The following is a 25,792-nucleotide window of genomic DNA, read 5'->3' as shown; positions in this document are numbered from 1 at the left end:
CTAGACGGCCTCACCAACCTGAATAAATGACAAGTCGTCAAGACCACGGACACGGTTAGACGAGTCCGACGCATCACTAGATATACCTAAGATTGGTTTGATGGTTAAACCCTCATAGGCGGTACCAGGGCCTTCCCGCGTGTAATCAGGGCTAGTTCGGCTCAACTTGACTTATCTTGAATTTTAATGGTTTATCGAGAATAACCATTTTTTTGGCACGACAACTTTCACCTAAGTTCTTCTCTTTTACAGATGACAATCGCGCTACACCCATCCAAGACACGGCACAACGGAGACACAGGCGCAGACGTGCAGCAGGGACCCGCTCAAAGGTTTCTTTTCAGATTAAGACGCTGCGTAAACCTTTTTACTGTTTCTTGTTGTTCACATCCCCGGATACTCAATACAACCGAGAAGGATGCTGACATTATTGGCATTTCGCCACGTCATAATATTGCACGTACCTAGACACTCGGGGTTTATTATTAAGGGCATTGTTCAGCCCGGCATATGTTATAAAGACCGAATACCTTAGGGAGTGTTCGGCGTCGCGAGTTTGGCCTTATATGCATCAGATCCGAATCATGTCTTTGGTCAAATGTTGGGTTTGCCCGGCTCCCGTGTTTTGCTACCTTCCGTTCCGCTCTATCGGCTAAGGCGGCACCGGGAGAACTACTGCGATTGTGCCCTGGTTCATCCGGATGAGCACCTCAGTAGAGAAAACCAAAAACTGACTGTCATGATAAAGGGCGAGACCGATCAACCACGCATTAACGAAGGGCTGTTTCCCGGTCATGTACGTATGTGCACCGTATTCGAACGAGCACAGAGGTACCGGGGGCTATATAGTAGTCCAACTGTCAAACTCCTATGGCTAAGTGAAAGTGTTAAAGCAATATAGTCCGATTGCCTCGTTCGTTGCGCTACCACCTCCTTAATGGACCAAGACGTTGGATCAAGTGTGAATACACGTTTTTTGCGAACACCCCCGCATTATATGTGTGGCAGTTGAAGCCGACAATTGCAAACTTTAAGGTTATATACATATATACATAAACGGCCGCACAGGAGGCATCATAATACTTTCAAGCAAAAGTATAAACACAACCTTTATAATTCAATAAAACATTGTTTTTGCAATGGGAATACATGTCACTAGAACATAATATTCTTCGAGTACTGAGCCTCTATTGAGCGAGCACCTTCAAGGACTTCTTCAAAGTAGTGCTCGGCAGATACTCGGCCTATGGCCGAACTCTGGGTTGCAATACCGGTGGCCTCCATCTCTGCCCAGTATGTCTTGACACGGGCAAGCCATACGCGCACTCTCTATCCACGCTGACCTCTTCATAGCGTCGATGTGCGGCACAGCACCAAGGAGCTGTTGCACTAAACTAAAATAACTATTCGGCCTTGGCCCTTCCGGCCACAGATGATCCACAATAGACCTCATGGCAAGCCCGGACAACCTATGGAGCTCGGCCCACTCGACCATTCACTCATTCAACAGCAGCGGACACACTGGAACATGGAACTGTGACCAAAATAGCCTTTCCACTTCACGATCTTTTTGACCCTTGAAGTACTCAGCTGCATCAGCAGCACTGGCTGCCAAAACCACGTATGCGTCTGCAAAACTCCATAGTTGATCAATAGGGGCATACTTCGGATCTCCGAACTTCGTCCGCAACAAAAAGGGCTTCCCAGCCGCGATATCTCCAGCTTGACACAGCTCCTCCTTCGCTGCTCTGATTTTAGAGCAGGCTTCCTTGGCTGCTACCATGGCCTTCTCCAAGTCTGTCGCCTTCGCTCGACTTTATTTTTCAAGAAGCTGGTAATGGTCGGCGGCATCTTTTAACTCAACGGCCATCTTGGCTATTTTTTTTCCTTGCTTTGGCAATGCGCAGCCTGTTCGGCCCTCAGCTCTTCGACCGCCTTTAGAGCGGCCGCATCACTATTCCTGGCTTGTTCCTTGGCTCGGGCAATTTCCGCCCGAAGGGTCTCCACAGCGGCAACTCCATCTGCAGTCACAACATATTTAAAGATACTAGCATCATGCTCCTCTTACTATGTATCGATCACCGGAGAAATCACATACCCTGTGCCTCGTCGAGCCGCTTGTTGACAAGCATGATGTAGGCATCTGCCCCATCAAGTTGCCGCTTCAGCTCGGCAAACTCACCAGTCCAGAGGAAAAAAATCCCCTCGTCCGAAGACAAAAGCAAAGGGGGGCACTATCTCTTTCCCTCCCAAGAAGAAGAGGGCCGCCTCCGAAGATTGGGAGAAGCAGGCTCCCAAGCGAGGCAAGATGCCTCCGGGAAGCGGCCCGGGCCTGGAGGACATCAAAGCGCAGTCTCATGACGTGGAGGGGCCTCCGACCCAATCGTAAGTGAACAAGGTTGTTCTAGACATATCCCGTTCTTTTCATATGATGCCTGAAATATACATTTTTTTACAGCCCAACGCGCAGTCCCCTTCAACAATCCTCTTCCTCGGGGGACCTTCTCCCAGAGATGATGGAAAGCGAGACACCCCCACCGGCCTCTCCATCCAATAGGGCAGACGATCTTGAGGTGTCATTGCGGAGGGTCTCCCCTGACCAACAAGTGGTGCAAGGGATGACAAAGATGCTATATGAAGGTGATACTTCGGCGGCCCAGGGTCCGGGGAACAATAATGAAGACCCTGAACAGTCCAGAATGCAGTAGGATACAAATAAACGGATCCCTTCAAAGGGTGGCCGTACTCCTGCGGCTGCCTCCAGAGACCCGGAGGCGCCAGATATCTTGAAGAACATGCTGTGGCAGGCGTCTATTTCAGAGGAACATCGTACCTTGATGAGTATGGTGGTTGAAAAGGTCCTATCCGCGAAGAGCGGATTGAATGAGGCCTTTGCGAGCCTTCTAAGAGGCTTCGAGGTTTGTAATGTAACATGTGGAATTGTGTTTTATTCAGAGAATACACTTGTGTATAGACAGTAGCCCCTGAGACTTCGGTTGGCTTCCCCTGGGAGGCGAACCGAGGATCAAGAAGAAAGTTTGGAGGACTAAACTGATTAACTTTGAACATAGGCTACTTCCCCTTGGCTACTTCTCGGACTGCGGATATTGCCGAACTGCAACGGAAGCTTGATGTGGTCGGGGATGACATTACATTGATCAATATGCGTCTTGACGAGTCACAAGGTATGTATTCGGGGCGGTCTATGTACATACATTTTTGTGATATAAGCGTAACGCTAAAAGCTATACCTGGTTACAGATGGTGCTACCACCGTTGAAATTCTTTGGGCGGAGCTAGCCCGGGCCAAAGAGCAGGCCCGGTGTAGTAATGTGGCTGCCGAGAAGGCATCGACTGAGTTAGAAGCTGAACGGGCTGCTCGGCGTCAAGATGAGGAGAAGATATCCATGATGGTGCTTGAGCTAAAAAGTACTGCCAGCCACTGTGAGCTCCTTGAGAAGGAGAAAGAAGCCAAAAGGGCTGAAATTGAAAAGGCTTTATGAGAAGGAAGAGAAGCGCATTCTGAATCCAGAGCGGCCCGTGAGGAGATCCGGCAAGCTGGGGAGATTGCGGATGGTAAGACATTTTTACTACAGGCTAAGTTCGGCGATCCAAACTACGCTCACATGAACCAATTGTGGAGTTCTCCAAATGAGTTTTTAGACTTGCCGAAGAGTTCGTCCGATGCGGTGCAGTATTATCAGGCGCGAGAGGGGTACGCAATGGAGAAGCTTTTCTGGTCATAGTTCGGTGCATCGAAGCGCCCCCTGTTGCTGAATGAGCAGATGTCCCAATGGGCCGAGCTTCATAGGATATCCGGTGCTGCTATGAAGAACTTCATAATCCAGTTATGGCCAACTGAGCCTGTTCTGAATAATTACTTTGGCTTGGTGCGAGCGACTTGTTGATGCAATGCCGCGCATCGACGCTGTGAAGCGATCGGTGTTCATCGAGGGTGCCCGGATGGCTTTTGCCCGAGTCAAGACATTCTGGGGGAATATGAAGGCCATCGACGTTGTGGTGAAGAGTCCGTCCAAGGGAAGGGACCGCCATGAACCGGAGCATTATTTTTAAGACGTCCTAGTAGCTGCCCGCTTGATAGAGGGTCAATGCTCGAAAGACATAATGTTCGAGTGAGGTGTATAAGAATTGTACGAGACAATTTTATAGTGAATCTATTTGTATATTGTGCTTGAAAGCTGGGGCTCCTCCTGTGTGGCCGTTTTAATATAAACTGAAAGATTTCTAGTCATCGGCTTCAACCCCCTTGTAGGAAGTACAGGTGTCGGTGTCAAAACCGGCGGATCTCGGGTAGGGGGTCCCGAACTGTGCGTCAAGGCCGGATGGTAACAGGAGACAAGGGACAAGATGTTTTTTACCCAGGTTCGGGCCCTCTTGATGGAGGTAATACCCTACTCCTTCTTGATTAATATTGATGATATGGGTAGTACAAGAGTAGATCTACCACGAGATCAAGGAGGCTAAACCCTAGAAGCTAGCCTATGGTATGATTGTTGTGTATGGAGATGATTCCCTACGGACTACAACCCTCCGGTTTATATAGACACCAGATAGGGTTAGGGTTACATAGAGTCGGTTACAATGGTAGGAGATTTTGAATATCCGCATCACCAAGCTTGCCTTCCACGCCAAGGAAAGTCCCATCCGGACACGGGACGAAGTCTTCAATCTTGTATCTTCATAGTCCAGGAGTCCGGCTGAAGGTATAGTCCGGCTACCCGAACACCCCCTAATCCAGGACTCCCTCAGTAGCCCCCGAACCAGGCTTCAATGACGATGAGTCCGGCGCGTAGATTGTTTGGCATTGCAAGGCGGGTTTCTCTCCAAATCTTGTGTACCTGTAGGAATAATGTCCGATTTTTGTAATGTAGTGCTCCTCGGCTTCCACGCCCAATAATGGCCGTCTTCCATGTGTTCAAACGAATGCGAAAAGCCGGGGTGTTTTTACATCCACACCCCTAGCCGTATAAACGAGCCGCCTATTTAACGGGATGGGGATTTAGGTCCAAACCACATCTTCTCCTTTCCGCGAGTTATCATCAGAGCGCTTCCAGCAAAGGTCCATTCCAACATGACCAGCCGTCGCAGCTCCTCCCCTCGCCCCTCCGGTCCCAAACCCGGGGACTGGGAGAGTTGCACCATCCCGCATAGCGAGTTAGCGTCACTTCAGGCCAAAGGATTTCTCCCTCAGGCATACATGGTCCTGGTCCGAGCCGGTCTCGCCACCTATAATGGCGGAAAACAAGCGGAGAGCACCCCCAATCCTTTTAAAGGAGAGCGGGTGTGCCTCGTCCCCTATCTAACAAGGGGACTGGGATTTCCAATTCACCCATTTCTCCGCGGGCTTCTGGAGTTCTACGGCCTCCAGCTGCACAACCTCACGCCCGCCTCCGTATTGCATATTGCGGGTTTCGTCGCCCTTTGTGAGCTATTTTTAGGCGTTGAGGCTCATTTCGCGCTGTGGAAGAGGTTATTCTGCCTGGTGCCCCATTCTAAAGAGGGGTCTATATACCAAGTGGGCGGAGCCGAAGTATGGTGCATCGCCGGGACCGGATACCTCTCCGGAACCCCGAAGAAGGCGTCCGAGGACTAACCTTCGGAATGGTTTTATATAGATGATGTCCCGCTACCGGACCCTATCCGGGTCGGTCCTCCTGAGTTCAACAGTGCTCCATTGAAGAAACGCTTGAGCTGGCGTCCGCGGAGCTCTCAGAGAGAAAGCGACAGAGACGTCCTTTACCTGATGGGCCGGATAAGACTGTTGGCTCATTCCGGACTAACCATGATTGGAGTCATGGCCGCATGCATTATGCGGGGGGTGCAGCCACTTCAATATAGAGGCCACCCCATGTGGGATTTCAACGGGGAGGATGACGCCACCCGTTACGGTCGTAAGGGGCCGGCTTCAGCTGCCGCCCTAGTAAAGATCTTATCCTCTTTGTACAAGGGAGAAAAGGAGGAATTCCTCCGCATCAACCCGCAGGCCGGATTTACTATGTACGATCCTCCAAGTTGGGTAAGTGAACAACTGCGCTTGCCCGTTTGTTTTATACTCCCACGGTTAGATATGTAGTCTAACGGCTTCAATGCAGGAACTGCGACAGGTAGTAAAGTATATAAACAGTCGCCCTCCACAACTCGAGGACCCAGAACGGTCCCTCGATCCGGACTCTGAAGAGGATCCGGACATATCGGTGGAGCTTATCGACGGGGTGTTCCATCAGCTAAGCAAGGACTATACCTTGGTAGCCATCACGGCTGATTACCCAGGGTTAATCCCGGCCTCCCAGGTGACAGAAACCGGAGTCTCATTCCCTTGAGAGAGATTCCACTCTCACGTATTCCGGTGTTTCTGACGACAACCGTGTTTTGCAGGGGAGATTTCTGAGGCAGGAGGCCGAACCTGCGGCGGCTAGCCAGCGAGGGGCCGCAGGGCCCCGTGGGGCAAAAAGGAATGTAGTCCGGACTGAGATGCCGGCGCAAAGGTATAGGCACCCTCTGCTTCCCTGGTGTTATTCTGTCAGGGCATATTAACGTTCGTGCTATCTTCAGAACGAAGAGACCTCGCCGGACTATATCTGGAGAGGTTGCCAATCGCGCCTCCACCAGCCAGGCTCCAACGTTTGGCCAGGAAGCGAAGGCGAGCACAAGGCGTGCACCGGACGCTCCTCCGATAGAGGATGCGGACAGGCTGTCTGCCACAAATTCTGAAGTGGAGAGTGCCGTGAACCACAAGCGTCGCCGGACAGTTCTACGCGACGCTTGTTTCTCCCAAGAGGCTTTAGATGCCTTTAATTCAGGATATGCATACCTCTGTGCCGCTCAAAATGGTTTAGCCAGAGCCACAGAGCAGTATGTAAAAGACATACGGGTAAGAAAATTTTGGTCAAATATATATATACCCGTAGCCCCCGAGACTTGAAACAGTTAGAGCAACTGATTTAAGGATCATTTAATATTCAGGTTCTTACAGAGAAGAATATTGTACTGTCCCAGGAGCTGGAAAAGTGCAAGGCCCAACTAGAGGCCGCACTAGCCGCAGCAGGGGAGCCCAAAGAGACCCCCTCAGGTAAGATACACTTCGAAAGATTAGTATTGTGCGGTGTGGGTGCAAATCTGACAAATCCTGTTGCAGATGGCGCCGGACTCGATCCGGAAAAGCAACAACTCTTACGCCGGCTAAAGGCCGGTGAGAGTATGTTGACAAAGGTGAGGCGAGAGAAGAATGATCTTCAGGATGCCAACACCAGGCTGGACGTCAAACTTAAAGATGTTCGTGGCCAGCTGTCGGACTCCACGAAGGAGAATCAGTGGCTTCGACGCGGCATATTTAGTAAGTGCTTGAACGAACTTTGAAAAAAGAGTTCGGCGAGGAAGTCGACTAACAGAGTAATGTCTATAGGTATGCTCACAGGTCGTCCTGCAGAGGAGATGCCTGGTTCTACGGGTGACCGTCTTCCCGAACTCATGCAACTGCACGAGCGAATTCGACAGGCGATGCGAGGTGTTGCCCAAGCCTTATGGCCTTCCCACTCCATGCCCGAGGGCCTTGGATAGCTTGCGGAGAAGCTGAAGGGAGCTCGGCGGCGCTTCCGGTTGTGGAAGATATCGGCCTGCCGACAAGGCGCTAGGGAAGCCTCGGCCATGGTGAAGACCCGTTTTACGAAGTCTGACCCAAACCATATGGCCGAGGTCGGACCAGTGGGGCCTGACGGGAAGGAGATCCCTGCGAGCTTAGTATACGGCCAAGTAGAGTTGGCCGCGAAGTATTCCCAGCAGGACTGTAAATTAGACAGCCTGTTAGATGGTATAGAAGAGGAATACAATCAGTCAGAATGACTATGTAATTTTAAATTGACATGTGTAATGCCTTCTAGCCGGATTGTAGATCGTTTGTCGTTGCCGACCTTTTCGCTTCAACCTCGGGACCTGACGGTCCGGAGTGTGTCCGAATACCATAGCGGTTATATAAGAACCGTGGTATGCGTGGAGACCAGGCGTAGGGGTCATTAGTGCTTTATCAGACAAGTGCCCAACTAGTTATGTTATATTACATGGTTAGTAAGAAACATCTTCCAGAGAGAATAGTTCCGTTAGGGGTTCCTTTCGCTGGGAGGCATGCCCAAAAGTGCATGTCCAGACTGCGTAAAAAGACGCAGAAAAAAGCATCTGGGGGCGCATAGAATGAGTAAAAAGATCATCTTTTATCTCACCGACCGAATATTCCCTTAAGAACGCTAGCTTTCGGCTTCACCCAGTCTGAGGTACACATCCGGCTGACCCGGCAGTAACAATCGCAGAGGTGCTCCCTTTACCGCCTAGCCGAACAATCGGGAACGTAGGGGTAAGCACAGGAGCCAGGCAACCCAGCTTGGCCAAAACTTAAGTCATATCGATGCATATAATGGTGAAAAAAGGTACATGCGGAAGTTTGACGCATGTGTTGGGCGTGAAGCCCGTATAAATAAGCTTCTATTAAAGAAGCCCCCAGGTTTAATGAGCGCGAGTGGCGCGTCACTAGATGAGCCTTTAAGGGCTATAAAAGAAAAGAGGGGAAGGAGAGAAATGTAAGACGGAAAAATGCAAAAAATGGACAGAGGAAGGAGACGAACACAGAGTCTGGCGCTAGGCATAGAATCTTCGGAGACGGGTGGCGTTGCACGGGTTCGGCTCGAGTCGGTTATCCGACGCATCTCGCAGGCGGTACGCCCCGCCAGTCAAGACTTGGTCGATTATGAATGGACCTTCCCACTTGGGCTTGAGTTTGTCCCTTTTCTTATCCGGCAGGCGTAGAACTAGTTCGCCAACATTGTAATTTTTGGCCCGTACTTCTCTGCTTTGATATCTTCGGGCCCGCTGTTGATAAAATGCGGAATGGGCTTTTGCCACGTCATGCTCCTCCTCCAGGGCGTCCAAGTTGTCCTGCTGATCGAGCTCGACTTCTCTTTCTTCGTACATGCGCACTCTAGGTGAGTCATGAATTATGTCGCAGGGCAGAACTGCCTCTGTGCCGTGCACCATAAAAAATGGTGTGTATCCGGTGGTGCGATTTGGGGTGGTCCGCAGCCCCCATAGCACGGAGTCGAGCTCCTCTACCCAGTGCGTGTTAGATTCCTTGAGGGACCGCACCAGTCTGGGTTTAATGCCGCTCATGATAAGACCATTTGTACGTTCGACCTGGCCGTTGGTTTGTGGGTGATAGACGGAAGCATAATCGAGCTTGATGCCCATGTTTTTGCACCAGAGTTTTACCTCGTCGGCGGTAAAGTTTGTACCATTATCGGTTATGATGCTGTGGGGGACGCCATAACGGTGTACAACCCCGGATATGAAGTCTATCACAGGTCCGGATTCGACCGTTTTAACAGGCTTGGCTTCTATCCATTTGGTGAATTTATCCACCATGACCAGTAAGTATTTTTTCCTATCGGTCCCACCTTTAAGGGGTCCGACCATGTCAAGCCCCCAGACCGCAAAAGGCCAGGTGATGGGTATAGTTTGGAGTGCGGTGGGTGGCATATGGCTTTGGTTGGCAAAAAGTTGGCAACCAGCACATCGTTGGACTAGGTCCTGAGCATCTGCCCAGGCCGTCGGCCAATAAAAGCCTGTACGGAAAGCCTTGCTAACAAGGGACCGAGCAGCGGCGTGGTGACCACCGAGTCCGGCATGAATTTCATCCAGAAGGTTCCGCCCTTCCTCTTCGGAGGTATTGAAGGACTCCGGTAGTGCTTTTCTTATAAAGCTCTCCCTCATGGACTCTATAGGCTTTAGATCGCCGCACTATGCAGAGGGCCTCGTTTTGGTCCTCCGGGGGTTCCTGCCTAGTAAGGTAGGCTAGGAATGGTTCTGTCCACGGGGCGATGCCCGCCATTATTACGTGGGCTGAAGGTGTAATTTCATTGGCAGAGCCTCCAATTGTGTCAGATTGTTCGGCGTCGAGTGGTGCGGCTGGGTCCGGGCTCTTATTTGCGGGTTCCCCCTCCCATTCTACAGATGGCTTGAACAATCTTTCCAAAAAGATGTTGGGGGGGACTGCATCGCGTCTTGCTCCGATGCGTGCCAGGACGTCCGCTACTTGATTGTTTTCTTGGGCTATATGGTGAAACTCCAGCCCTTCGAACCGAGCTGACATTTTTAGGACAGCGTTGCGGTAAGCTGCCATTTTTGGGTCCTTGGCGCCGAGGTCACCATTTATTTGGGATATCGCGAGGTTTGAATCCCCGCGTACCTCTAGGCGCTGGATACCCATGGATACTGCTATCCGGAGGCCATGTAGGAGGGCCTCATATTCGGCTGCATTGTTGGAATCCATGTACATGATCTGGAGCACATATTGGACTGTGTCTCCTGTGGGGGACGTCAGGACGACGCCAGCCCCCAGTCCGGCCAACATTTTGGAGCCGTCGAAATGCATAATCCAGTTTGAATATGTGCCGTACTCTTTAGGGAGCTCGGCCTCCGTCCATTCTGCGACGAAGTCAGCCAAAACTTGCGATTTAGTAGCTCGCCGTGGCTTATAGGTTATATCGAACGGGAGAAGCTCGATGGCCCATTTTGCAATCCGGCCCATTGCGTCGCGATTGTTGATAATATCGTTGAGTGGTACTTCCGAGGCTACTGTTATGGAACACTCTTGAAAGTAGTGTCGTAGCTTCCGGGATGCCATGAATACCGCGTATGCAATCTTTTGATAATGCGGGTACCGTGATTTGCATGGAGTGAGGATGGTGGATACGTAGTAGACAGGCCTTTGAAGGGGGAATTTGTGTCCATCCGTTTCCCGCTCGACAACGAGTACTGCGCTGACAACTTGATGTATTGCTGCAATGTACAATAACATTGGTTCGCCGGTGTTCGGCACGGCCAGGACTGGGTTTGTTGCCAATATGGCTTATATTTCATCAAGTCCGGTCGTGGCGGCCTCTGTCCACTCGAAGTGTTCGGTGCGCCGAAGGAGGCGATTGAGGGGTAGTGCCTTTTCTCCCAAGCGGGAGATGAAGCGGCTTAAAGCCGCCACGCATCTGGTTAATTTTTGTATTTGTTTGAGGTCCTTTGGGATATCCAATTGTGACAAAGCTCGGATCTTGGCTGGATTTGCTTCAATTCCTCAACCAGATACAATGAAGCCCAAGAACTTTCTAGCTGGAACACCGAAGACGCATTTTTCCGGGTTGAGCTTGATGTCATATTTTCGGAGGTTATCGAATGTAAGCCTCAAGTCGTCTACTAGAGATTCGACATGTATTGATTTGACGACCACATCATCCACATACGCCTCCACTGTTTTGCCGATCTGATTTGCCAGACATGTCTGGATCATGCGCTGATATGTTGCATCGGCGTTTTTTAGCCTGAAGGGCATTGTGTTGAAGCAGAATGGGCCGTATGGTGTGATGAATGCTGTTGCAGCTTGGTCTAATTCTGCCATCTTGATTTGATGGTAACCGGAGTATGCGTCGAGGAAACACAACAAATCGTGTCCTGCGGTGGCATCGATAGTTTGGTCGATGCGGGGGAGGGGGAAGGGATCCTTTGGGCAAGCCTTGTTAAGGTCTTTAAAGTCGACACACAGGCGCCAGGATTTGTCCTTCTTTGGTACCATCACCAGGTTTGCTAGCCAGTCCGGATGTTTTATGTCTCTGATGAATCCGACCTCCAATATCTTGGCTAGCTCCTCTCCCATAGCCTGTCTCTTGGGTTCGGAAAAACGCCTAAGGGCTTGTTTGACAGGTCTAAATCCTTTTAGGATATTTAAGCTGTGTTCGGCCAGCCTACGTGGGATCTCTGGCATGTCTGAAGGGTGCCAGGCGAAGATGTCCCAGTTCTCTCGTAGGAACTCTCGTAGTGCGGCGTCTGCATTAGGGTTCAGTCGTGCCCCGATTGAAGCTATTTTTAGTGGGGTCCGTTGGATGGACCTGGAATTTGACTATTTCGTCGGCTGGCTTGAAGGATGTGGATTTGGATCTCTTATCGAGTATCACATCATTCCTGTTAACCGTGGAGCGCAGCGCAGTCAGTTCCTTGGCCACTAAGGCTTCGGATAGCGCCTCAAGGGCTAATGCAACCGTCTTGTTTTCGGCGTGGAGTGCTATGTCCGGATCACTAGCTAGAGTGATAATTCCATTCAGCCCGGGCATCTTAAGCTTCATGTACCCGTAATGGGGTATTGCTTGGAAGATTGTGAATGCTTCTCGCCCTAGTAAAGCGTTATATCCGCTCTTAAACGGGGCCACCTGAAACGTGACTTCTTCGGACCTGTAATTATCCGGCGTGCCGAACACCACATCTAGTGTGATTTTTCCTATGCAGTGCGCTTCCCGACTAGGGATTATTCCTCTAAAGGTTGTGCTGCTTCGCTCGATGCGGTTCCAGTCTATTTCCATTTTTTGAAGGGTTTCCTCATAAATGAGGTTCAGTCCGCTGCCTCCATCCATGAGCACCTTGGTGAGGTGAAAGCCGTCCACTATGGGACTGAGGACCAATGCGGTTGGTGCTCGGGCTGTTCGGAATCTAGGTTCATCACTTGCGTTGAAGGTAATAGCAGTGTCGCTCCATGGATTTATTGTTGCAACTTGATAGACTTCGGCGAGGTTGCGGAGTGTTCTTTTTCGCATATTGTTTGATGCGAAAGTCTCGAAGACTGTGAGAACGGTACTGGTGTCCTCAGGCTGGCTTTCTCCGGCCTCCAGAATTAAGAGGTCCTCGCCAATTTTGGCCACCTGCCGGAGTATCCAACATGCTCTAAGGCTGTGAGTTGGTGTGGCGTCCTCTGTACTGTGAATTCTACAGGGTCCATCAAGCCACCTTTCCAGTACGGTTCCATGCCTTGTAGAGGGTTTTGGTTTTTTGGTGTTTATCCTGGGTGTCCTATGATGATGCACCCTCTTAGTTCAGACGGGATTACTATTCAAGGCCGGATTATCCCAAAACTTTATTTCGGTTTTCCAGGCGCTTTCCATCGCACAGTATTTTTGTACTATGGACGCCAAGTCAGCGAAGCATGTAATATCACGACGACTTACGGCGTTAAGGATTCCCTCGTCCGTGCAATTACTGCAGAAAATTGAGATTGCGTCTCCCTCGCGGCAATCCTTTATCCTGTTCATAACCAGGAGGAATCTGGCCCAGTAATGATGTACTGTTTCCTCGGGCCTCTGCCTGATTTGGGAGAGATCGCTTATGTTCGGGTTGGCGGGTGTCGTTGAATCTGAAACCTCATCCAATCCAAGATTCGGAGGCCGAAGAGTTTCCGAACTCTGAAGTTTGGATTCTTGGATGTTGTCCAACGAACCTAGCCCGTTGCCTGATCCTAAGCTCAGGTCTTGAGTTACATCCTCCTCTCCGCGGGTATCCGGCTTGGAGGAGTCGGGAATTCGGACGTAGCTAGTCCTTAAAATAGATGAAGGGTCACCGCACTGCGCCTCTACCACGACAACGTGGTGGGTGACTTGGGGAGAGTTAATTTCTCTTAGATCGGGTTTAAGCCCAACCTGGTCATCATCCGTAGCGACCCCCAGGGCGGCGATGCGATCCAAGAGCTCGTTTACGGAAGAGAGCTCCATTGGATCTAGTTGCTCGACGAGCTCCGAGCTGACGTGTAGGTTGCTTTTGAAGACCCGAGAGGTCACCGTCGGCGCAACAGCCGAACAGGCGGTCATGAGGAAACCACCTAGCCGGAGGGTTTGGCTGACAGCCAAGGCTCCCTTAGCAACGGCGCCGTCTTTAAAGACGGGAGGAGGCATCCTTCCTGATTGTGACGGCACAGAGGAACTCTCAATGAAAGCACCAATGTCGGTGTCAAAACCGGCGGATCTCGGGTAGGGGGTCCCGAACTGTGCGTCAAGGCCAGATGGTAACAGGAGACAAGGGACAAGATGTTTTTTACCCAGGTTCGGGCCCTCTCGATGGAGGTAATACCCTACTCCTGCTTGATTAATATTGATGATATGGGTAGTACAAGAGTAGATCTACCACGAGATCAAGGAGGCTAAACCTAGAAGCTAGCCTATGGTATGATTGTTGTGTATGGAGATGATTCCCTACGGACTACAACCCTCCGGTTTATATAGACACCGGATAGGGTTAGGGTTACATAGAGTCGGTTACAATGGTAGGAGATTTTGAATATCTGCATCGCCAAGCTTGCCTTCCACGCCAAGGAAAGTCCCATCCGGACACAGGACGAAGTCTTCAATCTTGTATCTTCATAGTCCAGGAGTCCGGCTGAAGGTATAGTCCGGCTACCCGAACACCCCCTAATCCAGGACTCCCTCAACAGGGGTGTTCAAAAAAGCATATGATCACTCTTGACCCAACGTGTTGGTCCGTAAAGGAGGTGTCAATGCGGCGAACCTGGCAATCGGACTATAGGGCGTTAACACTTTCACTTAGCCATAGGAGTTTTATGGTGGGTCTACGACATAGCCCCTAGTATGTATGCGGCCTATTCATACGATGCGTTTACATAATTGACCGGAAAAGAGGTCCTTCGTGTGACACGTAGGAATCCCTAGAGACTCCGATAAGTCATCAAGTGGTTGACCAGCTCTCGCCGCATCATGACAGTCAGTTTTCGGCTTTCTCTACTGAGGTGCGTCACCAGGTGAACCGGTAGCACAATCGTAGTAGTTCTCCCTTTACTACCCTAGCTGATAGAGCGGAACGTAGGATAGCAAACACAGGAGCCGGAGAACCGAACTATTGACCCAAGACATGATTTGGAGTTGATGCATATAAGGACAAACTCGCGATGCCGAAGTACGCTATAAAAGTTGTTCGGGCTTTGTTGGCAACTCATTTGTTCCCGTACCGAGCCCCTGGCAAGTTATGCCGGGGTATGTTTGTGAAACCACCATGGGAGGTGTAGGGGAACGTAGTAATTTCAAAAAAAATTCCTACGCACACGCAGGATCATGGTGATGCATAGCAAAAAGATGGGAGAGTGTTTTCCACGTACCCTCGTAGACCGTTAAGCGGAAGCATTATGACAATGCGGTTAATGTAGTCATCCGTCTTCACGATCGACCGATCCTTAGTACCGAACGTACGGCACCTCCGTGTTCAGCACACGTTCAGCTCGGTGACGTCCCGCAAACTCACGATCCAGTAGAGCTCGTGGAATAGTTTCGTCAGCACAATGGCGTGGTGACGATGTTGATGAAGCTACTGTAAAAGGGCTTCATCTAAACACCGCTATAGTATGACCGAGGTGGATTATGGTGGAGGGGGCATCGCACACGGCTGGAGAGATCTCTATGATCAACTTGTGTGTCTAGAGGTGCCCCCTGCCCCCGTATATAAAGGAGAAAGGGGGGAGAGGCGGTCGACCAGGAGGAGGCGCGCCAGGAGAAGTACTACTCCCACCGGGAGTAGGACTCCCTCCTTTCCTAGTTGGAGTAGGAGAAAGGGGAAGGAGGAGGGAGAGAGGAAGGAAAGGGCCCCCCCTCCTTGTCCAATTCAGACTAGTCGGAGAGGGGGCGCGCGGCCTTCCCTAGCCGCCCCACCTCTTCTCCACTAAGGCCCATCTTAGCCCATTAAACCCCCGGGGGGAGGGGGTTCCGGTAACTCCCGGTACTACGGTAAAATCCTGATTTCACCCGGAACACTTCTGATACCCAAATACAGGCTTCCAATATATAAATCTTTATGTCTCGACCATTTCGAGACTCCTCGTCATGTCCGTGATCACATACGGGACTCCGAACTACCTTCGGTACATCAAAACATATAACTCATAAAACCGATCGTCACAGAACTTTAAGCGTGCGGACCCTAGGAGTTCTAGAACTATGTAGACATGACCGGGACACGTCTCCGATCAATAACCAATAGCGGAACCTAGATGCTCATGTTGGTTCCTACATATTCTACGAAGATCTTTATCGGTCAAACCGCACAACACTATACGTTGTTCTCTTTGTCATCGGTATGTTACTTTCCCGAGATTTGATCATCGGTATCCCAATACCTAGTTCAATCTCGTTACTGGCGAGTCTCTTTACTCGTTCCGTAATACATCATCTCGTAACTAACTCATTAGTTATCATGCTTACAAGGCTTATAGTGATGTGTATTACCGAGAGGGCTCAAAGATACCTCTCCGACGATCGGAGTGACAAATCCTAATCTTGATCTATGCCAACTCAACAAGTACCATCGAACACACCTGTAGAGCACCTTTATAATCACCCAGTTACGTTGTGACGTTTGGTAGCACACAAAGTGTTCCTCCGGTATTCGGGAGTTGCATAATCTCATAGTCATAAGAACATGTATAAGTCATGAAGAAAGCAATAGCAGTGAACAAACGATCAAGTGCTAAGCTAACGAAATGGGTCAAGTCAATCACATCATTCTCCTAATGATGTGATCTCATTGATCAAATAACAACTCATGTCTATGGTTAGGAAACTTAACCATCTTTAATCAATGAGCTAGTCAAGTAGAGGCATACTAGTGACACTATGTTTGTCTATGTATTCACACATGTATTATGTTTCCGGTTAATACAATTCTAGCATGAATAATAAACATTTACCATGAAATAAGGAAATAAATAATAACTTTACTATTGTTCTAGGGCATATTTCCTTCAGTCTCCCACTTGCACTAGAGTCAATAATCTAGATTACACAGTAATGATTTTAACACCCATGGAGCCTTGGTGCTGATCATGTTTTGCTCGTGGAAGAGGCTTAGTCAACGGGCCTGCAACATTCAGATCCGTATGTATCTTGCAAATCTCTATGTCTCCCACCTGGACTTGATCCTGGATGGAGTTGAAGCGTCTCTTGATGTGCTTGGTTATCTTGTGAAATTTGGATTCCTTTGCCAAGGCAATTGCACCAGTATTGTCACAAAAGATTTTCATTGGACCCGATGCACTAGGTATGACACCTAGATCGGATATGAACTCCTTCATCCAGACTCCTTCATTCGCTGCTTTCGAAGCAGCAATGTACTCCATTTCACATGTAGATTCCACCACGACGCTCTGTTTAGAACTGCTTCAACTGACAGCTCCACCGTTTAATATAAACACGTATCCGGTTTGCGATTTAGAATCGTCCGGATTAGTGTCAAAGCTTGCATCAACGTAACCATTTACGATGAGCTCTTTGTCACCTCCATAAACGAGAAACATATCATTGGTCCTTTTCAGGTACTTCAGGATGTTCTTGACCGCTGTCCAATGATCCACTCCTGGATTACTTTGGTACCTCCGTGCTAGGCTAATAGCAAGGCACACATCAGGTCTGCTACACAGCATTGCATACATGATAGAGCCTATGGCTAAAGCATAGGGAACACTTTTCATTTTCTCTCTATCTTCTGCAGTGGTCGGACATTGAGTCTTACTAAACTTCACACCTTGTAACACAGGCAAGAACCCTTTCTGAGCTTGATCCATTTTGAACTTCTTCAAAACTTTATCAAGGTATGTGCTTTGTGAAAGTCCAATTAAGCGTCTTGATCTATCTCTATAGATATTGATGCCCAATATATAAGCTGCTTCACCGAGGTCTTTCATTGAAAAACTCTTATTCAAGTATCCTTTTATGCTATCCAGAAATTCTATATCATTTCCAATCAGCAATATGTCATCCACATATAATATTAGAAATGATACAGAGCTCCCACTCACTTTCTTGTAAATACAGGCTTCTCCAAAAGTCTGTATAAAACCATATGCTTTGATCACACTATCAAAACATTTATTCCAACTCCGAGAGGCTTGCACCAGTCCATAAATGGATCGCTGGAGCTTGCACACTTTGTTAGCTCCCTTTGGATCGATAAAACCTTCAGGTTGCATCATATACAACTCTTATTCCAGAAATCCATTCAGGAATGCAGTCTTTACATCCATTTGCCAAATTTGATAATCATAAAACGCGGAAATTGCTAACATGATTCGTACGGACTTAAGCATCGCTACGGGTGAGGTCTCATCATACTCAACTCCTTGAACTTGACGAAAACCTTTTGCAACAAGTCAAGCTTTGTAGGCAGTAACATTACCGTCAGTGTCTGTCTTCTTCTTGAAGATCCATTTATTCTCGATGGCTTGCCGATCATCGGGCAAGTCAACCAAAGTCCACACTTTGTTCTCATACATGGATTCCATCTTAGATTTCATGGCTTCAAGCCATTTTGCGGAATCTAGGCTCATCATCGCTTCCTCATAGTTCATAGGTTCTTCATGGTCAAGTAACATGACCTCCAGAACTGGATTACCATACCACTCTGGTGCGGATCTTGCTCTGGTTGACCTACGAGGTTAGGTAGTAAGTTGATCTGAAGTTTCATGATCATCATCATTAGCTTCCTCACTAATTGGTGTAGATGTCACAGGAACGGTTTATGTGGTGAACTACTTTCTAATAAGGGAGTATATACAGTTACCTCATCAAGTTCTACTTTCCTCCCACTCACTTCTTTCGAGAGAAACTCCTTCTCTAGAAAGGATCCATTCTTAGCAACGAATATCTTGCCTTCGGATCTGTGATAGAAGATGTACCCAATAGTTTCCTTTGGGTATCCTATGAGACACATTTCTCCGATTTGGGTTCGAGCTTATCAGGTTGAAGCTTTTTCACATAAGCATCGCAGCCCCAAACTTTAAGAAACGACAACTTTGGTTTCTTGCCAAACCATAGTTCATAAGGCGTCGTCTCAATGAATTTTGATGGTGCCCTATTTTAACGTGAATGCAGCCGTCTCTAAAGCATAACCCCAAAATGATAGCGGTAAATCAGTAAGAGACATCATAGATCGCACCATATCTAGTAAAGTACGATTACGACGTTCTGACACACCATTACGCTGTGGTGTTCCGGGTGGCGTGAGTTGCAAAACTATTCCGCATTGTTTCAAATGTAGGCCAAACTCGTAACTCAAATATTCTCCTCCATGATCAGATCGCAGAAACTTTATTTTCTTGTTACGATGATTTTCCACTTCACTCTGAAATTCTTTGAACTTTTCAAATGTTTCAGACTTATGTTTCATTAAGTAGATATACCCATATCTGCTTAAATCATCTGTGAAGGTGAGAAAATAACGATACCCGCCGTGAGCCTCAATATTCATCAGACCACATACATCAGTATGTATGATTTCCAACAAATCTGTCGCTCGCTCCATAGTTCCAGAGAATGGCGTTTTAGTCATCTTGCGCATAAGGCATGTCTCGCAAGTACCAAGTGATTCATAATCAAGTGATTCCAAAAGTCCATCGGTATGGAGTTTCTTCATGCGTTTTATACCAATATGACCCAAACGGCAGTGCCACAAATAAGTTGCACTATCATTATCAACTCCGCATCTTTTGGCTTCAACATAATGAATATGTGTATCACTACTATCGAGATTTAACAAGAATAGACCACTCTTTAAGGGTGCATGACCATAAAAAATATACTACTCATATAAATAGAACAACCATTATTCTCAGATTTAAATGAATAACCGTCTCGCATCAAACAAGACCCAGATATAATGTTCATGCTTAACGCTGGCACCAAATAACAATTATTTAGGTCTAAAACTAATCCCGAAGGTAGATGTATAGGTAGCGTGCCGACGGCTATCACATCGACTTTGGAACCATTTCCTACGCGCATCGTCACCTTGTCCTTAGCCAGTCTTTGCTTAATCCATAGTCCCTGTTTCGAGTTGCAAATATTAGCAACAGAACCAGTATCAAATACCCAGGTGCTACTGCAAGCTCTGGTGAGGTACACATCAATAACATGTATATCACATATACCTTTATTCACCTTGTCATCCTTCTTATCCACCAAATACTTGGGACAGTTCCGCTTCCAGTGACCAGTCTGTTTGCCGTAGAAGCACTCAGTCTCAGGCTTAGGTCCAGACTTGGGTTTCTTCTCCTAAGCAGCAACTTTTTTGCCGTTCTTCTTGAAGTTCCCCTTCTTCTTCTTCCCTTTGCCCTTTTTCTTGAAACTGGTGGTCTTATTGACCATCAACACTTGATGCTCCTTCTAGATTTCTACCTCCGCAGCCTTTAGCATCGCGAAGAGCTCGGGAATACTCTTATTCATCCCTTGCATATTATAGTTCATCACGAAGCTTTTGTAGCTTGGTGGAAGTGATTGAAGAACTCTGTCAATGACACTATCAATAGGAAGATTAAATCCCAGTTGAGTCAAGTGATTATGATACCCGGACATTTTGAGTATATGCTCACTGACAGAACTATTCTCCTCCATCTTGCAGCTATAGAACTTATTGGAGACTTCATATCTCTCAATCTGGGCATTTGCTTGAAATATTAACTTCAACTCCGGGAACATCTCATATGCTCCATGACGTTCAAAACATCGTTGAAGTCCCGGTTCTAAGCCGTAAAGCATGGCACACTGAACTATAGAGTAGTCATCATCTTTACTCTGCCAAACGTTCTTAACATTATCAACATCATCTGCAGCACGCCTGGCACCTAGCGGTGCTTCCAGGATGTAATTCTTCTATGCAGCAATGAGGATAATCCTCAAGTTATGGACCCAGTCCATGTAATTGCTACCATCATCTTTCAACTTTGCTTTCTCAAGGAACACATTAAAATTCAACGGAACAACATCACGGGCCATCTATCTACAACAACATAGATAAGCAAAAATACTATCAGGTACTAAGTTCATGATAAATTTAAGTTCAATTAATCATATTACTTAAGAACTCCCACTTAGATAGACATCCCTCTAATCATCTAAGTGATCACGTGATCCATATCAACTAAACCATAACCGATTATCACGTGAAATGGAGTAGTTTTCAATGGTGAACATCACTATGTTAATCATATCTACTATATGATTCACGCTCGACCTTTCGGTCTCAGTGTTCCGAGGCCATATCTACATATGCTAGGCTCGTCAAGTTTAACCCGAGTATTCTATGTGTGCAAAACTAGCTTGCACCCGTTGTAGATGGACGTAGAGCTTATCATACTCGATCATCATGTGGTGTCTCGTCATGAAGAACTTTGGCAATGGTGCATACTCAGGGAGAACACTTTTATCTTGAAATTTAGTGAGAGATCATCTTATAATGCTACCGTCAAACAAAGTAGAATAAGATGCATAAAGGATAAACATCACATCCAATCAATATAAGTGATATGATATGGCCATCATCATCTTGTGCTTGTGATCTCCATCTTCGAAGCACCGTTATGATCACCATCATCACCGGCGCGACACCTTGATCTACATTGTAGCATCGTTGTCGTCTCGCCAACTATTGCTTCTACGACTATCACTACCGCTTAGTGATAAAGTAAAGAAATTACAGGGTGATTGCATTGCATACAATAAAGCGACAACCATATGGTTCCTGCCAGTTGCCGATAACTCCATTACAAAACATGATCATTTCATACAATAAATACATCATCATGTCTTGACCATATATCACATCACAACATGCCCTGCAAAAACAAGTTAGACCTCCTCTACTTTGTTGTTGCAAGTTTTACGTGGCTGCTACGGGCTGAGAAAGAACCGTTCTTACCTACGCATCAAAACCACAACGATAGTTCGTCAAGTTGGTGATGTTTTAACCTTCTCAAGGACCAGGCGTAGCGACACACGGTTTAACTAAAGTTGGAGAAACTGACACCCGCCAGCCACCTGTGTGCAAAGCACGTCGGTAGAACCAGTCTCACGTAAGCGTATGCGTAATGTCGGTCCGGGCCGCTTCATCCAACAATACCGCCGAACCAAAGTATGACATGCTGGTAAGCATTATGACTTGTATCGCCCACAAATCACTTGTGTTCTACTCGTGCATATAACATCAACGCATAAAACCAGGCTCGGATGCCACTGTAGGGGAACGTAGTAATTTCAAAAAAATTCCTACGCACACGCAGGATCATGGTGATGCATAGCAACGAAGGGGGGAGTGTTGTCCATGTACCCTCGTAGACCGTTAAGCGGAAGCGTTATGACAACACAGTTGATGTAGTCGTACGTCTTCACGATCGACCGATCATCAGTACCGAATGTACGTCACCTCCGCGTTCAGCACACGTTTAGCTCGGTGACGTCCCGCGAACTCACGATCCAGTAGAGCTCGGGGAAGAGTTTCGTCAGCACGACGACATGGTGACGATGTTGATGAAGCTACTATAGCAGGGCTTCGTCTAAACACCGCTATGGTATGACCGAGGTGGATTATGGTGGAGGGGGCACCGCACACGGCTGGAGAGATCTCTATGATCAACTTGTGTGTCTAGAGGTGCCCCCTGCCCCCGTATATAAAGGAGCAAGGGGGAGAGGCGGCCGGCCAGGAGGAGGCGCGCCAGGAGGAGTCCTACTCCCACCGGGAGTAGGACTCCCTCCTTTCCTAGTTGGAGTAGGAGAAAGGGGAAGGAGGAGGGAGAGAGGAAGGAAAGGGGGGCCCCCTCCTTGTCCAATTCAGACTAGATGGAGAGGGGGCGCGCGGCCTGCCCTAGCCGCCCCTCCTCTTCTCCACTCAGGCCCATCTTAGCCCATTAAACCCCCGGGGGGAGGGGGTTCCGGTCACCCCCGGTACTCCGGTAAAATCCCGATTTCACCTGGAACACTTCCGATATCCAAATACAGGCTTCCACTATATAAATCTTTATGTCTCGACCATTTCGAGACTCCTCGTCATGTCCGTGATCACATCGGGGACTCTAAACTACCTTCGGTACATCAAAACATATAAACTCATAAAACCGATCATCACAGAACTTTAAGTGTGCGGACCCTACGGGTTTGAGAACTATGTAGACATGACCGAGACATGTCTCCGTTCAATAACCAATAGCGGAACCTGGATGCTCATATTGGTTCCTACATATTCTACGAAGATCTTTATCGGTCAAACCGCACAACACTATACGTTGTTCTCTTTGTCATCGGTATGTTACTTGCCCGAGATTTGATCGTCGGTATCCCAATACCTAGTTAAATCTCGTTACCAACGAGTATCTTTACTCGTTCTGTAATACATCATCCCGTAACTAACTCATTAGTTATCATGCCTGCAAGGATTATAGTGATGTGTATTACCGAGAGGGCCCAGAGAAACCTCTCTGAAGATCGGAGTGACAAATCCTAATCTTGATCTATGCCAACTCAACAAGTACCATCGGAGACACCTGTAGAGCACCTTTATAATCACCCAGTTACGTTGTGACGTTTGGTAGCACACAAAGTGTTCCTCCGGTATTCGGGAGTTGCATAATCTCATAGTCATAAGAATAGGTATAAGTCATGAAGAAAGCAATAGCAGTAAACAAACGATCAAGTGCTAAGCTAACGGAATGGGTCAAGTCAGTCACATCCTTCTCCTAATGATGTGATCTCATTGATCAAATAACAACTCATGTCTATGGTTAGGAAACTTAACCATCTTCAATCAATGAGCTAGTCAAGTAGAGGCATACTAGTGACACTATGTTTGTCTATGTATTCACACATGTATTATGTTTCTGGTTAATACAATTCTAGCATGAATAATAAACATTTATCATGAAATAAGGAAATAAATAATAACTTTATTGTTGCCTCTAGGGCATATTTCCTTCAGTAGGCGTATTCATTTGCGGAAAGACGTGGGTGATTAATTCGGATAGTATGAACTGGGACCTGAGTGATGTGCCAATGATTAATATATATATATATATATATATGTATGTATGCCATGACCTCGGTCATTTGATATGCCCTAGGTCAAAGGCAGAGGAAAAAGGCATGTTATAGGCTCTAAAAAAGAGTGCGGTCTACAAAAGTTTATTTTGGACCTCATGTCGCACGTCTGCGCCGCCTGTCCTCAGCGAGGGGAATCCTTGAAGGAAGTAGCCCCATAGGTGAGTGTATGGATCCGAACTCCGATGGAGTCGGTCTTAAGTGATTCTCCTTTGCGCTACTTGCTTTTAAGAAGTATTGAAAAAATGAAGTATATAAAAAACTTTACCAGAATGTTTGCAGACTTATCCATATTGTGCTTCCGCTGATGCCCATGGTATCTTAAGTGCGTAATTATGTATGCATGGTATAGCTTCATCTTGTATATGAGATGGGTGGCGGAAGCCGAACTGCTATTTCTGTTCCGTACTTGGTCCATCTTTAGGGGGAAATTCCTTCTGGCTCTCTGCATTTAGCTGTTGAACCATTCCGTCGTCCCTATTGCCTTGTGGCCCCCTTCCCTTGTGTTCGGTGTTGAGTTTGCTGGCCTGCTTGAGGACCCAACAGCTTCTGTTGGTATGATTGGCTGGTTTATTGGGGTGGCCGTGAATCTGGCAGGGTCGGTCTAGTATCCTATCTAGGTTGGATGGTCCGTCTCTGTTCGCCTTAAATGGCTTCTTCTGTTGACCGGGCTTGGGATTGTTGAATCCAGCATTAACCGCTGTGTCGCGTGATCTATCGGTATCATTGTGCCTGTTGTGTTTGCTTCGTCGTGGCTTGCCATTGCCGTCTCGGATTTCGGAAGTGCCCGAGTCGCTGGTGATATTGCTTCTATGAGCGAGCCAGTTGTCTTCTCCCGCGCAAAAGCAGGTCATTGGTGTGGTAAGGGCTGTCATGGATGTAGGTCCTTCTTGACCGAGGTGGCGTGCAAGCCATTCATGCCGGCCACTGTGTTTGAAGGCCGCAAGGGCTTCCGCATCCGGAAAGTCGACGATTTGGTTCTTTTTAACTAGGAACCGGGTCCAGAGCTTCCTTGCTGACTCTCCAGGCTGCTGGAAAATATTACTTAGGTCATCGGCGTCCGGTGGCCGAACATATGTTCCTTGGAAGTTGTTGCGAAAGGCATCCTCCAAGTCCTCCCAGCTGCCAATAGAATTTTCCGGCAGACTATTTAACCAGTACCAAGTTGGTCCTTTGAGTTTTAGTGGTAGGTATTTGATGGCGTGGAGGTCATCTTTGCGGGCCATGTGGATATGGAGGAGGAAGTTCTCAATCCATACCACGGGATCCATTGTTCCATCATATGATTCGATGTTCATGGGTTTGAACCCATCTGGGAATTCATGCTCCATTACTTCATTTGTGATGCACAGAGGGTGTGCGGCGCCTCTATGTTGGGGCATGCTGCGACATCCCTCTGACGGAGTCCATTTGCGGTTTCTAGCCCGGACGTGGCTAGGTTTGTCACGTCCGAATAGGTGGTCGTCATCGCGTGTCGAGGTGTGTCCTTGTGATCCGTAGATCGCTATTAGGTATCCTGTTTTACTACCCCAGCCTTGTTCAAGGTTGTATGTACAACCTTGAGCTATTTTGTTCTTGCCTTTACGGCGAGGTGAGGCGGTCTATAGTTCGGCTTGAGTTGTCGTTTTAACCGGACCAAGTTGTGGTCGACCTGCCACATTGTCTGATGATCGTACGAGCTCGAACACCTTATTGCTGCAATGGGGTAGCGATCTATGCTTCGGGTAGCTTTTGGCTGGGCTACCAAGGCCGTATATTTCGGCGGCTAGGAATTCGGTCCATCTATCATTAAGCAGATCTTGGTCAGCTTGAAGCTGCTGTTGCTTCTTCTTTAGGCTCCTTGCAGTGGCTATTAGTTGGCGCTTTAAGCGCTCCTGCTCGCGAGGTTCCTCGGGCATGATGAAGTCTTCGGCGCTGAGGCTCACCTCATCCTCAGAGAGCGGAAGGTAATTTTCATCCTCTGAATCTTCGTGCGTGGCCTGTTTACTAGGGCTATCCTGCCCGTCATCCTGTTCATCATTAATTGTATCAACAGGGTCTTCGTTGTCTTCGGCGTCATTGTCCAT

General features: G+C 47.9%; 1 pseudogene; it reads right to left on the bottom strand.

The window, feature by feature from the left end:
• Positions 1-25,792, bottom strand: LOC147976244 (uncharacterized; annotated as a pseudogene).

This window comes from Triticum urartu, chromosome 4A (genome assembly GCF_056163025.1).
Source record: "Triticum urartu cultivar PI428250 chromosome 4A, HENAU_Tu73, whole genome shotgun sequence".
NCBI classification, from domain to species: Eukaryota; Viridiplantae; Streptophyta; class Magnoliopsida; order Poales; family Poaceae; genus Triticum; species Triticum urartu.
Note: the sequence above shows the minus strand (reverse complement) of the source record. Positions and strands in the feature narration are given on the sequence as shown.